Below are 13,476 nucleotides of genomic sequence, written 5' to 3' on the forward strand. Positions count from 1 at the left end.
TTATTTGGGTCATGTCATATCAGGTGATGGTGTCTCAGTAGACCCATCAAAGATTAGGGCTATCATGGATTGGCCAACACCCACCAGTGTTACCGAAGTGAGGAGCTTTATGGGGCTAGCAGGTTATTACTGACGCTTCATTTCAGGATTCTCTAGATTGGCACACCCCATCACTTCTCTTCAAAAGAAGGGGAAGAAGTGCGAGTGGACGAAGAAGTGTGGTAGAGCTTTTGAAGAGCTCAAGAGAGCCCTCATGAGTGCACCAATTCTTGCAGTACCAGATCCTGTTGCAGATTTTGTGGTGTGTACTGATGCATCTTTAGATGGGTTAGGAGCAGTCCTTATGCAGGAAGGATGACCTATTTCCTTTGAGTCTAGGAAGTTGAAGACTCATGAACTCAATTATCCTACTCATGACCTAGAACTAGTGGCAGTGGTTCATGCCTTGGTGAGATGGCGACATTTCCTTCTGGGTCATAGATTCGAGCTTCATTCCGACCACCAGAGCTTGCAGTACATATTTTCTCAACCGAACCTTAATGCTAGGCAAAGAAGGTGGATGGAGTTCTTGTGTGAGTATGATTTTGATGTTCATTACATCAAGGGAAAGGAGAATGTGGTTGCAGATGCCTTAAGCAGAAGGCACCATGAACTTTCATCTGTGACTACTTGCACTGACTTGAGAGAGCAGATCTTGCATCACTTACCAACTAATGAGCTTTATGCAAAAGTAAGTCAGTTAGTACATTCTCAGAGACCCTTGGAAGGGAAGTTTTCAGAGTATTCTTTGGAGTCTGATGGACTTTTGTGGCATATGGGACATATGTATGTACCTTCCATTGAAGGTTTGCGTGAGCTCATTGTACTTGAGGCTCACAGAGCACCTTATGCAGCGCACCCCGGTGTTAAGAAGCTACATGCAGATTTGAGGCAGTTGTATCATTGGCCAGGCATGAGAGTGCAGATTGCTAGCATATTTACGAGATGCCTCAAGTACTAGAGGGTGAAGGCGGAGTACCGTCATCCTGGCGGGCTTCTCCAACCACATGAGATTGCAGTGTGGAAATGGGACACTATATCTATGGATTTTATTGTTGGTCTTCCTATGTCATCTCGTCACCATGATGCCATTTTGGTGATAGTTGACACATTGACCAAGGTTTCCCATTTCTCACCCATGCGTACTACATTCACAGCACGAGACATAGCTCAGGTGTTCTTGCGGGACATTGTTAGACTTCATGGTGTTCCCTGTAAGATCATATTTGACAGAGACTCTTTGTTCACTTCTTCATTTTGGAGAGAGTTGCAGTCAACTTTGGGCACTAGGCTCAATTTTAGTATAGCGTACCATCCTCAGACTGATGGCCAGACCGAGTGAGTGAATCAGGTTTTGGAGGACATGCTACGTATGTACGTGATGGACCATTAGGTCAAATGGGAGGAATACCTTCATCTTGTCAAGTTTTCCTATAATAATGGACATCATTCTTCCATAGGTATGCCACCATATGAGGTTTTTATGGGAGACCATGCAGGACACCCTTGAGTTGGGATAGGATTGAGGATCGAGTATCTATTGGGGCCCAATTAGTAAAGGAGATGGAGTAGCAGGTGACCCTGATTAGACAGTGCCTAAGAGAGGCACAGGATAGGCAAAAGAAGTATGCAGATGCGAAGAGGATAGATCGAGAGTATCAGGTTGGTGATAGAGTTTTCTTGAGGGTATGACCACACAAGAGTCTGATTCGATTCGAAAAGGGCTCTAAGTTGGCACCCCGGTTTGTTGGGCCATTCGAGATCCTTGAGAGGATAGGACCTGTTGCATACCGTTTAGCTTTGCCACCTAGCCTGTCACACATCCACGATGTGTTTCATATTTCAGTACTTAGAGGATACATTTATGATGAGTCTCATATTATAGATTGGGATGCTTTACAGGTGGAGTCAGACGGACAGCTAGCACTGGAGCCTATCCGCATTATTGCCCGACGGACCCTAGCACTTCGAGGTTGAGAGCTAGACGAGGTTAGGGTCCAATGGGATTGTCACGATGAGGTCATGGCTTCATGGGAGGATGCAGCGCAGATGCGATCTCAGTACCTGTACCTTTTTAATGAACTCTAGGAGGAAGTTCATGCCTAGTGGGGGAGGATGTGAGGCCTCGCCCCGACCCATCGTAGCATAGTGATACATTACCCTTATTTTGTTATTCACGACTCAAGATGTCAAGACATTATCTGATGCTTAGAACATATTTTATTATTTCATGTTGTGTGATGTTATTTTCAGGTATATTTGATGATTGTCATTTAATGTTTCATGTATATGTATGTTGATGAAATCAATAAAGGTAGGATCGAGATTTTGATTTAAGATATCTTAAATGGTTAAGAATTAAGTAGGATAAAGAAACCCTTATTGATGTATGTTTTAATTTATGTGAATTTCTGAATACGTATACATTTATGTACATATGATTTTACAAGACTACTGATGTGTGCAATGAGTGTGCAGATATTTAGCCAAGAAACCCTACAGAGGAACAGAACTGATCTCCATGTGCTAAATTTGAAAACCTTGTTGTTCGTAATTCACGTATTTATATTGTGAGATGTATGTATGCATCTTCCTTGCTCAGTGAATGTTAAATGTTCGTAGGTAAGGTGTAGGTAAGATCTTAGGGTAGGAGGGTTAGTGGTTAGGTGTTAGTTAGTAGGTAGGCTTAGTTAGTAGTATTTGATTTAATTATATTTTAGATTTAATGTAGTTAGAAATTTAGAATATGATTTAGTATAAATTTAGATAGTTTAGTATTTATTAGTTGGTTGTTTAATTATGTTGTTTTAGTTTAAATTTGTTAAAGAGTAAATTGTTTAACCTAATCAAGTCTTAAGTTAGCATTATGTGTGAAGTTGACTTATAACCAATTCGTTATATAGTTAGTTTAAAATGAAACCTTAAATTGTTAAAGTATAATTAGTTGATTTAATAAAGTTTAAGGTTATTTTATGTTTTGCTTAAGGACTTTTGTTGTAATTGTTAATAATTTTTAGTTACTTAGTTATGGGTTAAATTTATAAATACTAATTTAGTTAGTTTTAATTTTAAATGTACTCTTACTGTTTTAACCATTAAATAGTTTAAATTTATCGATTAATTGGCTATTTAAATAAGTTTTAATGTAGGTTTGATCGATTTGATATTGCAAGTAATTTGAGATCCGAATTCATGCACATTGTTATCTATGTAAGTTTTATTGCATATAATTATAAGTTAATATCATATCATAATTTTATCGAGATTAATCTAATAACGAAAGTTTTAAAATTTTAATGATGTTATCATCCTCATGTTTAAAACCTTAGGATTGTAATGTAAAGAACCTATACTAAAGCTTCTATCTCAATCATATCAAACTTAGAGCATGTTGAATTTTAAATCAAAAAAAAAATTGTTGTGTTCTTGCCCTCATAGTTTGGGCATGACATTTATTTTATCCATTAAAACATTGGTAATCTAAAGTACAAGCTGGTCAAGTGAGTATTTCCACTTACCCATCTCAGATATAACTAAATCTTCAATTTTCTTATGCTCTTCTTTAGTTCTGGTTTCATATTTTAATGCTTTGAAATTTGTTATACCGACCCTGACTCTAAATCCTTCAATCTTTCTTGCAAGTTGGGTGGAGGCTTCCTAAAAATAATATCTCCTCCTTTTATGCTTTCTTCCTTGATGCCCTTCTTGTGAATACAATAGTTTTCTCTAGCTTGATACTAATTACCTTGCCTTTCTTCTTCAGCGGTTCTTCTTCCTCTAATTTCTCTTCCTCTATTGCATCTTCATCTTCTCCTTTTCCATCTATCAATAGGTGAGGGGTGATGGTTTTTAACTTGGCTATTCTCCTTTTTCCTTTGTTGACTGCTTGAGGTAGCTTAATCTCTACTTCTATCCTAGCCTTTGCCTCATCATAAGTACCAAAGTATGCTTCTTTAGGATCAACTAGCTCATTGATCAATGCCTCAATTATGTCTTTTATTTCATCAATGTTGACCTCATAACCAAGAGGTTTGACCCATACAATTCTTGGCCTCACTACTTGAATGTATACCTTATCACTATCAACCATAAAATAGATATCATCCTTATAATCATCAACTAACTTCTTTGAAATCTTGAACCTTTTGTTCATCTTTTCCTTGAATGCATGAAGTAGTTGTCCATGATACTGGCATAGTTTTCTCCCATTTTGGAAATATATTTATTGATTTGATAAAGTAATGGTACATCTTTTCTCCATACTACTGTACCTTTTGATGGGAAGAAATTTTGAACATAGAAGAACAAACATGTCAAGAGGGAACTAAACTTACATGGATTTTTCTTTGAAGTCTTTATGATCTGTATGTTTTTTTTGAGCTGGTTCAGCATCAACTTGGCAAGGTCAAGTGAAAGGTTATTTTTGACCACCTTGTAAGCCAAGTCCACAACTTCATATGACACACTATTCAACCTACTAAAGTTGTATATCTTATGTGCGATGAAGTAAATTCCAAACTTTAGGTCCATGTTGGTCACACTTCTTATTTTCTTTCCCCTTCCATCCCACTTAGAAAGGGTTTTCTTCTCCAGTTCAACCTAACTTAGGGTTTTGGTTGTTTTGGATTTTGTTAACATGGGGAGACTGATTAGAATTAGTTTCTCTAACCACAACTAACCATTATGTACATGATTGATGATGTGTCTTATCTATTTAATTTGAAAATCTTATGGCATATGTGGAATATGTGTTAAACCTTTAGCTTCTAGATGTTGGTGTTCCAGTTTTAACACACCATTAACACATAGTTTATCTAGGGTTTCATCCATTTCCAAAGTACCAACATCCTGAATTGAAAATTTGAAATGAGAATGGATTTCATTGATTAAGAGTACCTTTGGTGGAATTTGAGATGGTAGGAGTAAGCTTGAAATCTGGCAGCTTCCATTCCATGCCTCAAATCAACATATCTGAACCTTTCTTCACCTTATTGCTAGTAGTTTCCATCTTTTCTTGGTAGGGTTTGAAAATCCTTCAACAATTTGCTTGAATCACTTGAATTCTCAAAAATTACTCTTGCACAAATAGCTCTCAAAAATTTGTAGTGAGAAATTGCTTCGATTACACCCCTTTTTATCAAATTTCACCATAAATGCCTAGTATGATTGTTCACTCAAATTGATAGACTGTCATCCACTTCACTTGCATTGAATTCTCAGAAAAGTCTTTTGTGACTTGATAACCACACAAAACTATAGTTACTCCTGACCTTACTTAGTAGAGTCTACAACCTGACCTTGCTCAATAAGACAGTAACTAAACCTCACTCAGTAGTGACTTCCATCTTTTACTTAGTGATCCCTTTGCATCTTTAATGCTGATTTGGAGCTTCCATCCTACTAACTAGAATTGATATTAGATGTCTTCTTCAGTATCCTAATTCTAGTTCTCCTTGGAGAAATTAAGTGGAAAATGTAGAGTCGCCCAATTCTTAAGTGACTTGTTCATCATAGCTTGGACTTGTATTCTTAGAAGATTTTGGAACCCATTTTTGTCTCATCTATTTTTTGATGTTATCAACTTTTGCCTTCTTTTCATCTTCATTCTTCTAGTATTCATGCAGTTTTTGGCAAGATGGCTAACTTTTGTACAAATTAAACATCTTCTAGTAGTATCTATTGTCCTCATATGATGCTTTACACAATTCATTCCAATGTGTCCAAATTCTCCATAGTAATGGCATCTGCATAAGTGTTATAATCCCAACCAAATATAGCTTTCACAATATGTTCTACTAGATTTAGTATCTTAGTTTTGCATTTTGATGACTTGTGCCCATGCTTGTTACATTTATGACATTTTCCTTCAAACTTAGGTTTCTCTTTGCATTCATTAGCCTTATGACCATGTTGATTGATATTGTATCACTTTCCATTGAATTTTTATTTCCCATTGCTCCAACATTTATTTGATGTATGACCTATCTTACCATAGTGATTACAAGTAGATCTTTGATTTTTTTAAGCTCCTTGTTTGGATGATTCACCTTCTTCTATTTATTTAATTCCTACTTTTCCCTTTTGTCTATAATGACTTTTCTCATTCAACTGATTTATGTCTACTTGAGATTTCATCATTCTTTCATTGCTTTTCATTTTAGTGTTTAGATCATTCTACAATCTTTCATTCTCTGATCTTAAATTCATGATTTCTTTATTTGCATTGGTGAGCAAATTAATGAAGTCATCCTACTGAAGGGATAAATGTTGAATCTCATTATTCTTTCCTTCTATTTCTTCTTTTATCTTATTTTTCTATTCCATAACTCCACATAATCTTACTAACTGAATTTCTTGCTCTCTTCTTAGTTTTCTTACTTCTTCTTATAGAGAACCATTCTTTTCTAATAGTTCTTTGATTGCTTTATTGGCTTCATATGAGCTGCTTTTTGAATGAAGATTTTTAATTCTTTCTTCAGTGTAAAGATGATCATTCATTTGAATTGCAAGATATTTTATTCTTTTCAAAGATTGAGAGAGTTACTCCTTTGCTTTCTTGAGTTTTGCAATAGCCATTTCCAAATCTAGCTTCTCATTATCAATAGCCTTGTCAAGTTTGAATATCTCTATAACCTTAGATCTTTGCTCAAGTTGTTAAACTTTTCTCTGAGAACCACAAAAGCTCTGATACCAATTGTTGGAAATATTATGAAAGGCTAAGTTATTGAGAGGGGAGGGGTGAATCAGTAACTAAGAAAATTATTCTTTAATTTATAATTAATCCTTCATATGTATTATGATCTAGTTGCATACATTAGAAATTTAAAACATGAAAGCATACACAACACTTTAACACACTAGATTTAGAGGCCCAAAAACCTTCTAAATAGAAAGTAAAAATAGGTTGGGGATGATACCCAACCTAGTTTTACATAACTAAGAAAATTATTCTTTTATTTCTAATTAATCCTTCATATGTATTATGATCTAGTTGCATACATGAGAAATTGAAAACATGAAAGCATACACAACACTTTAACACACTAGATTTGGAGACCCAAAAACCTTCTAAATAGAAAGTAAAACTAGGTTGGGGATGATACCCACAAGCTTTAGTATTGCAATATAAAGTTGGCTAGTTAAGTCTTACATTGATTACTTCTAATGATCTACCATGTTAGGAGCAATAAGGACTACTAGGTCCACCTTATTAAAGGGTTTACAAACATACAATGAAGTATGCACTCGGTAAAGAGATTTACACAAGACTGTTAGGTCTACCTTGTTAAAGGATTTGATTGATCCACCAATTAGGATGAAATAGCTGCTTGATCTCTGATCTACAACTTGGTTTGTTGAATGAGATACCTTTGATTGTAAAATCACCTTACTATGATAAATAAAACTTTATTTCTCCTTATAATGTTTTTGGCATTGCACTTTTCTCTTCTGCTCTCTTTTGCTTATTACATTGCTTCAATATATTATTTCACACATTAGATTAATACAAAACATTACATATATACCAATCCAATTAATCATATTACAAAGTTGGCCAAAACACAAGTTTTATCAAAATGCACAAAGTCAGCTCATACTATAGGAACTCGGGTTCTAAAGACTAACTTGGTTAGGTTCTAATACTTGGCGTCCATTGTCAATGCTCAGCATCATCATGCACTTAGTATACATATAAGTTTGGTCCATACTGATTACTTCCAAGTGGTCTTGAACTCGATCTACATTGGTGACTTGGTGAATACTGTGAAATTTGATATATAAACTGAATCACTTGGTTAAAACTGAGTGGCTCAGTCAAATTGGATTCTCAGTATTATCACTGAGAACTCGATAGCAACAAATAAAATCAGTTTGCACTAACAAACTTGTGATACACTGAGATGCTTGGTTTACACTGTTGATCAACACCAAAGTAGTAACTACTCAGTGCAAATAGAAATTGTCCAAGGTACTCAGTAGCAATTGAAATGCTCGGTTAAAACTATTAATTGTACCATATGCTTGGTAGATGTTTACATTCTAAATAAGTGTATGTCACTAATAAAAAACATGATTGAAATGTCAACAATCTAGAAGGATAAAATCCAATAAAAATCACAAAAGAGATCATTCATACAATAGCTAGATTATTATCTTTTGAAAGAGAATGTGTAATGAAAATAGATTCCAAAATAGAAATTGAAGGACTAATAGAATACAGGAAAGGTCAAATAATTTATTTATAAGTGGTACTCTTGATAGAGAAGTGATGGTCATGGTTACAAAAAATATCAGTCAAGTTAGTTGGACTATATTCTGGGAGGAGTACTATAAGTTGCATGTGAAATTGTTACAAAAGGAAATAGATATAATCTAGTAGAACTGGGGAGGAATCAATTTATGATAAACTTGAGATAGACCAAGAACATGAAATTTGGAGCACTATTGGTATGTTTTCTATGTGAAGAAATTTTTCCTAGGTATTAGTAAAGTAGATTAGAACTTAAATAGACCTGGAATTTATTAGATTTATGAGTACATAAACCAATTTGGAGGAAACTATAATATATTTAAGTAGACATAATTCAAAGGTTTCTCAGAGAACAAGCATAAGAAATTTAAGATAACACCTCATATTGTGTTAAAATATAAGGATGATATATATTTTCTAGTTATTTGACATACACACATAATCAAAATAGTAGAGTCAAGAACATCAGGAATACCACTTTTAGGTTATACAATAAATGAGAATGAGTAGACTCTAACTATTGAAAAATTATTGAATTGACCCAAGGATACTAAAGTGAGTAGATTTGGAAATTATCAAGAATCTTATAGGAAAGTAATATAAAAAAATTAAAAAGTTAAAAGATGAAAAAAAAATAGAGTAAGAAGAATTTTCCTTCATAATTAACAAATGCTTTCCATAGTAGAGGGATCATAGGAAGAGGAAGATGAGGCAGTGTTCTTGAATTCGATGTTGGTTCAGGCCAGGGTGCTAGACCCAAAGTTGGAAGCTTGTATGATAGATCTCAGGGTATTTCCCTATGATATTTTAGTACAAAGACCTCATTTGAGGACTGTATATTAATTGAGATTTTTTCCAAGGGCCCTTTTAGTTCTAGACCCCATAGCTTATGGGACACATTAATAATTCCCTCTTGGGAGATATTTATGCTCCTCAACATGACATTCTAATTGAAGGTAAAAAGGATATATTGGGATATGAGGGGAAGAAGGACCCAATTTCTAAGATCAACCAAAATCCCAAGACTATGGGCTTTAGTACTAAGAAGAATAGTGGTAACCCTACTAATAAGAATGGTCAGATCTCTTTTGGTCAATCTTCTATCTTAGGGAATATTTTGGAGTCATCTCAAGGTGTGAATCTTTGTAAGTGTTCTTCTCTCTTTGGAGTAAAACTAACTAGTAAATCCATTTTCTGAGCTATTAATAATATTTCAAACATAGAAAAGGGATCTTTTCCATTTCTATCCTAGATTCCTAATAGATCACTCTAATAATGGTACAGCTCTAATATTATTTGGAAACTTTTCTAAATCTCATGCAAATATAGATGTGGTGAGAAGTTTAATAAAATTAAATAGTACCTTAAAGGACAAGTTAGAGTTGCAACCATGGCTAATGGACTCTTCTCATTGGAGGTCTTGAATGAGGAAGATTTGTCAAATGTTTTATGTGGAGGACCCTAGATGCTAGGTAATATAGCTCTTATTTTGCAACAATGGTCAACTAACATGGATTTGATTGAATCATTTTTCTTTTTGGTCCTAGTCTGGGTTAGATTACCTAGTCTCCCATTGGAATAGTAGAATAAAGACATGTTTAATGGTTTGGCTAACTCATTTGGTGAACTTCTATCTATAGACTCTATAATAACAACTAGATCTATGCTTGTGTTTGCTATAATTATGTCAATAATAAGCACATCTTCCTCAAACCATTTATCTCTATTCTAAATTAAGATAATGGGCTCAATTCATGGAGTTTATATCCCTCCCTTTCTCTTGCTTCTTCTGCAAGAATATTGGGAATTGGTCAAAGCAATGTCCTAAAAGATTGGAAAAGAAAAATATCAATAACCAAGGGAAGCAATTAAGAAAAAATTGGCAGGAAAAATATCAAAAGGAAGAGAAAAATGACTCACACAACTTCTAAAGTAGCAATGAAAAAATAAAAAATTTCACCCCATGAGATAGATAGTTTTGAATAAGGGAATAACATGGTAATAGAGATTCAAAGTAGTCTAGAAGAAGGGGAAATACTAGAACCTAACCAAGTTGAAAATAGTAAGGATGAAAACTAGATTTTGGTTATCCATCCACTCAACAAAAAGTTGTGAAACCTCAATAGTTAATCCAATCTGTTGAGGCGGAAGAGGAATTTTTTATTGAGGAAATCTCTTCCAAACAAACCAATATTCAATCTCATCGTGTGGTTTGGTCAAATGAGGAATGTATCAATAATGATAAAAATGATGAGGGATGGAACATAGTTAAAATTTACAGAAAAGGAGGATAAAAAATAGCAAGTAAAAAGGGAGAGGTCCAAGAATCTCCTAGCATCTTAACTAAACAAATGAAAGCTGCTATGGGGTCTTAGAAAGAAAGACTATGAATATTTTGACAAGAAAAAAAGGGGGTTAGAAAGAAAACAAAATATAGTGGATGTGACACAAATGACCATCCAAGAGGCATGTCAAAACATTAAAAGATGAAGATCATATCATGGAATATAAGAAAGTTGAACAATCCTCATAAATAAGATGTTCTGATAAATTTGGTGAGTGATCAAAATCTAGATATTGTAATTATTCAAGAGACTAAAATGCTAAAAGAAAATGTGGAAAAGATTAATATTTTTAAAAACTATGGTATTCAAGAAAATGATTCTTCTGGTGCCTTGGGAGGGACTACCATTTTCTAGAATAGTGACCATGTGGAAGGTAATCCCATTCATATATATAAAAATTTAATTTCTATAAGGTTCTTTCATACAAAAAATAGATTTGAATGGATTGCCACTAATATTTACACCCCAAACTCTAAAAGTGGCAGAAAATATTTTTGGAAATATTAAAAATTCTAAATCTTGCTTCCCTCTTGAAAAATGGTTGGTGATTGGAGATTTTAACACTCCTCTCAATGATTTGGATAAGTTTGGAGATGTAGTTCCATATATTAACAATAAGATGGATCTTATAGAGTTCATTAATAATAATTCCCTCCTTGACTTTGATTTGCAAGGGAATTAATTCACCTAGTCTAACAAAAGATTAGGGAAGACCAAATTCAAGACAGGCTTTATAGAGACTCTTATCTATGGATTGGTTACCTAGTTACTCTTGTGGAATTTCTTGTTTCCCCACATTGGTTCTGACCAATCCCCCCTATCTTTTATTGTGGATCCTCTTACAGGAAAAATTAATTATCGCTTTAAAATTGAAAGGATGTGGTTAGATCATCCTAATTTGGAATTAAGAATCAAGGAATGGTGCAATAATGATGTGGAGGGAATTTCCATGTTATTAAACTCAAATAAAGAAATATAGAAAATAGGTTTTTGGGGATATTTTTAAAGAATAAAACAAAACTATTGATAATCCAGTAAGATTGTCCAAGATCAGATCCAAGAGAATGGTTTCTTGAATCACTTGAAGAAAATTGAAAGTAATTTTTTTTTTGCTACCATAATATTATTTTGAAACAAGAGACTTTATGGAGACAAAGATCTAGAGCTTTGTGGTTGAAAGCTAGTGACGAAAACACTAAATACTTTCATATGAAAGCTCTTAAACATAAAGTAGCTACTAGGATCGAATCCATTAAGACTATTCAAGGTGAAGTGGAAAAGGATGAGGATATGAAGAAGGAAATGGTGAACGATTTCTCTCATATTTTTAAGGAATATCTTACCCTTAATATGCAATTTGAGGAAGTAGTTATTTCTATTATTCCTAAGGGGATTTTTGAATAACAAAATAAAACCATTTCTACTGTCCCTTCCTTGCTTGAGATTAAAGAGGCAATTTTCTATTTTGAAGAAGAAAAGTCACCGATCCTTGATGTCTTCCCTATTTTGTTCTTTCAAAGGTTTGGACTATTATCAACAGGGATGTTTCTAATGTTGTCAAAGAGTTCTTTGGATTCCAATCCCTTTTGAAAGAAATCAATTCCACTTTCATTGCTCTTTTTCCTAAAACTCTAGGAGTTGATATAAATAATGGCTTAGACCCATTAGTTAATGTAACTCTATCTATAAGATTATGTCTAAAGTGTTAACCTCAAGAATCATTTATGTTCTTTTTGGCATAATCTCTTAACAATAAAGTAGCCTTATCCTGAGAAGACAAATCCTTGACTCTATTATTAAGGTTCATGAAAATATTCACTCACTTGAAATGGCCAAAATAATGATTCATTGTGAAATTAAATTTATCTAAAGCCTATGATAGATTTGATTGGTTATATTTAAATGAGGTGCTCAATTCTTTTGGTTTCAACAAAAGATTTTTTAATCTCATAAGGAAATTCATCTCTACTTCTTTTGCTACTATTTTGGTGAATGGATCTTCCTCCAATTTATTTAAAGCTTCTAGAGATCTTAGACAAGGAGATTCTATCTTTTTCATTTTGCTTGATATTATGGCTAAGACATTGGGAAGATGTATTTGTCAATATGTTTAGGAAGGAAAGATCAAAGGTCTCCATCCCTCTTCTAGTCCTAAAATTTTCCCGCATGAGCAATTCCTTAATGATACTATACTTATGGGAATATCCACTATCTAGGAAGAATAAATTCTCAAAGATTTTATATCCAGGCACATTGAAGCTACTAGATAGTTAATCATTTATTGCTTAAATGACCCTATACTCTAGAAATTTGGTCTTCTCTTTTCTCTAAAATGAATCTTCATTGGGATTTTCTAAATTCTATTCATGAATTCTTTGATAAATGGTTGAGCCTTGTTTCTAATAAGGGATTATATATCTTATGAAAATGCATTGTTCCTCATAGTATATGAAATGTTTGGAAATAACAAAGCAACTGGTTATTTTAAGATCAAAGGAAAGAACCTAGAGATATTTGTGATAAGATCATATTCAATGAAATGAAATGGTGCAAATAACAATGGGAAAATACAAGAACCTCAAGATAGAAGAGATGGAAAGTATTAAAAAATGATAAATAGCTAAATTTAAAAAGGATCAACATTCACAAAGAGAGAACCTTGTGTGGACTTTGCCCACTCCTAACTCAGTTAAAGCCAAGTTTGATAGAGTGTCAAAGAGAAATCTTGGTAAAGCATGATGTGGAGGAATTGTAATAAATGAGTTTGGTAATTATCTAAATGTCATTATTGCCCATCTAGGAATTCAAACTCTTTGCTAAAGTCATGGCTACTCTATACAC

Source organism: Cupressus sempervirens, chromosome 1 (genome assembly GCF_028749045.1).
Source record: "Cupressus sempervirens isolate cs-2001-9-10 chromosome 1, ASM2874904v1, whole genome shotgun sequence".
Lineage (NCBI taxonomy): Eukaryota > Viridiplantae > Streptophyta > Pinopsida > Cupressales > Cupressaceae > Cupressus > Cupressus sempervirens.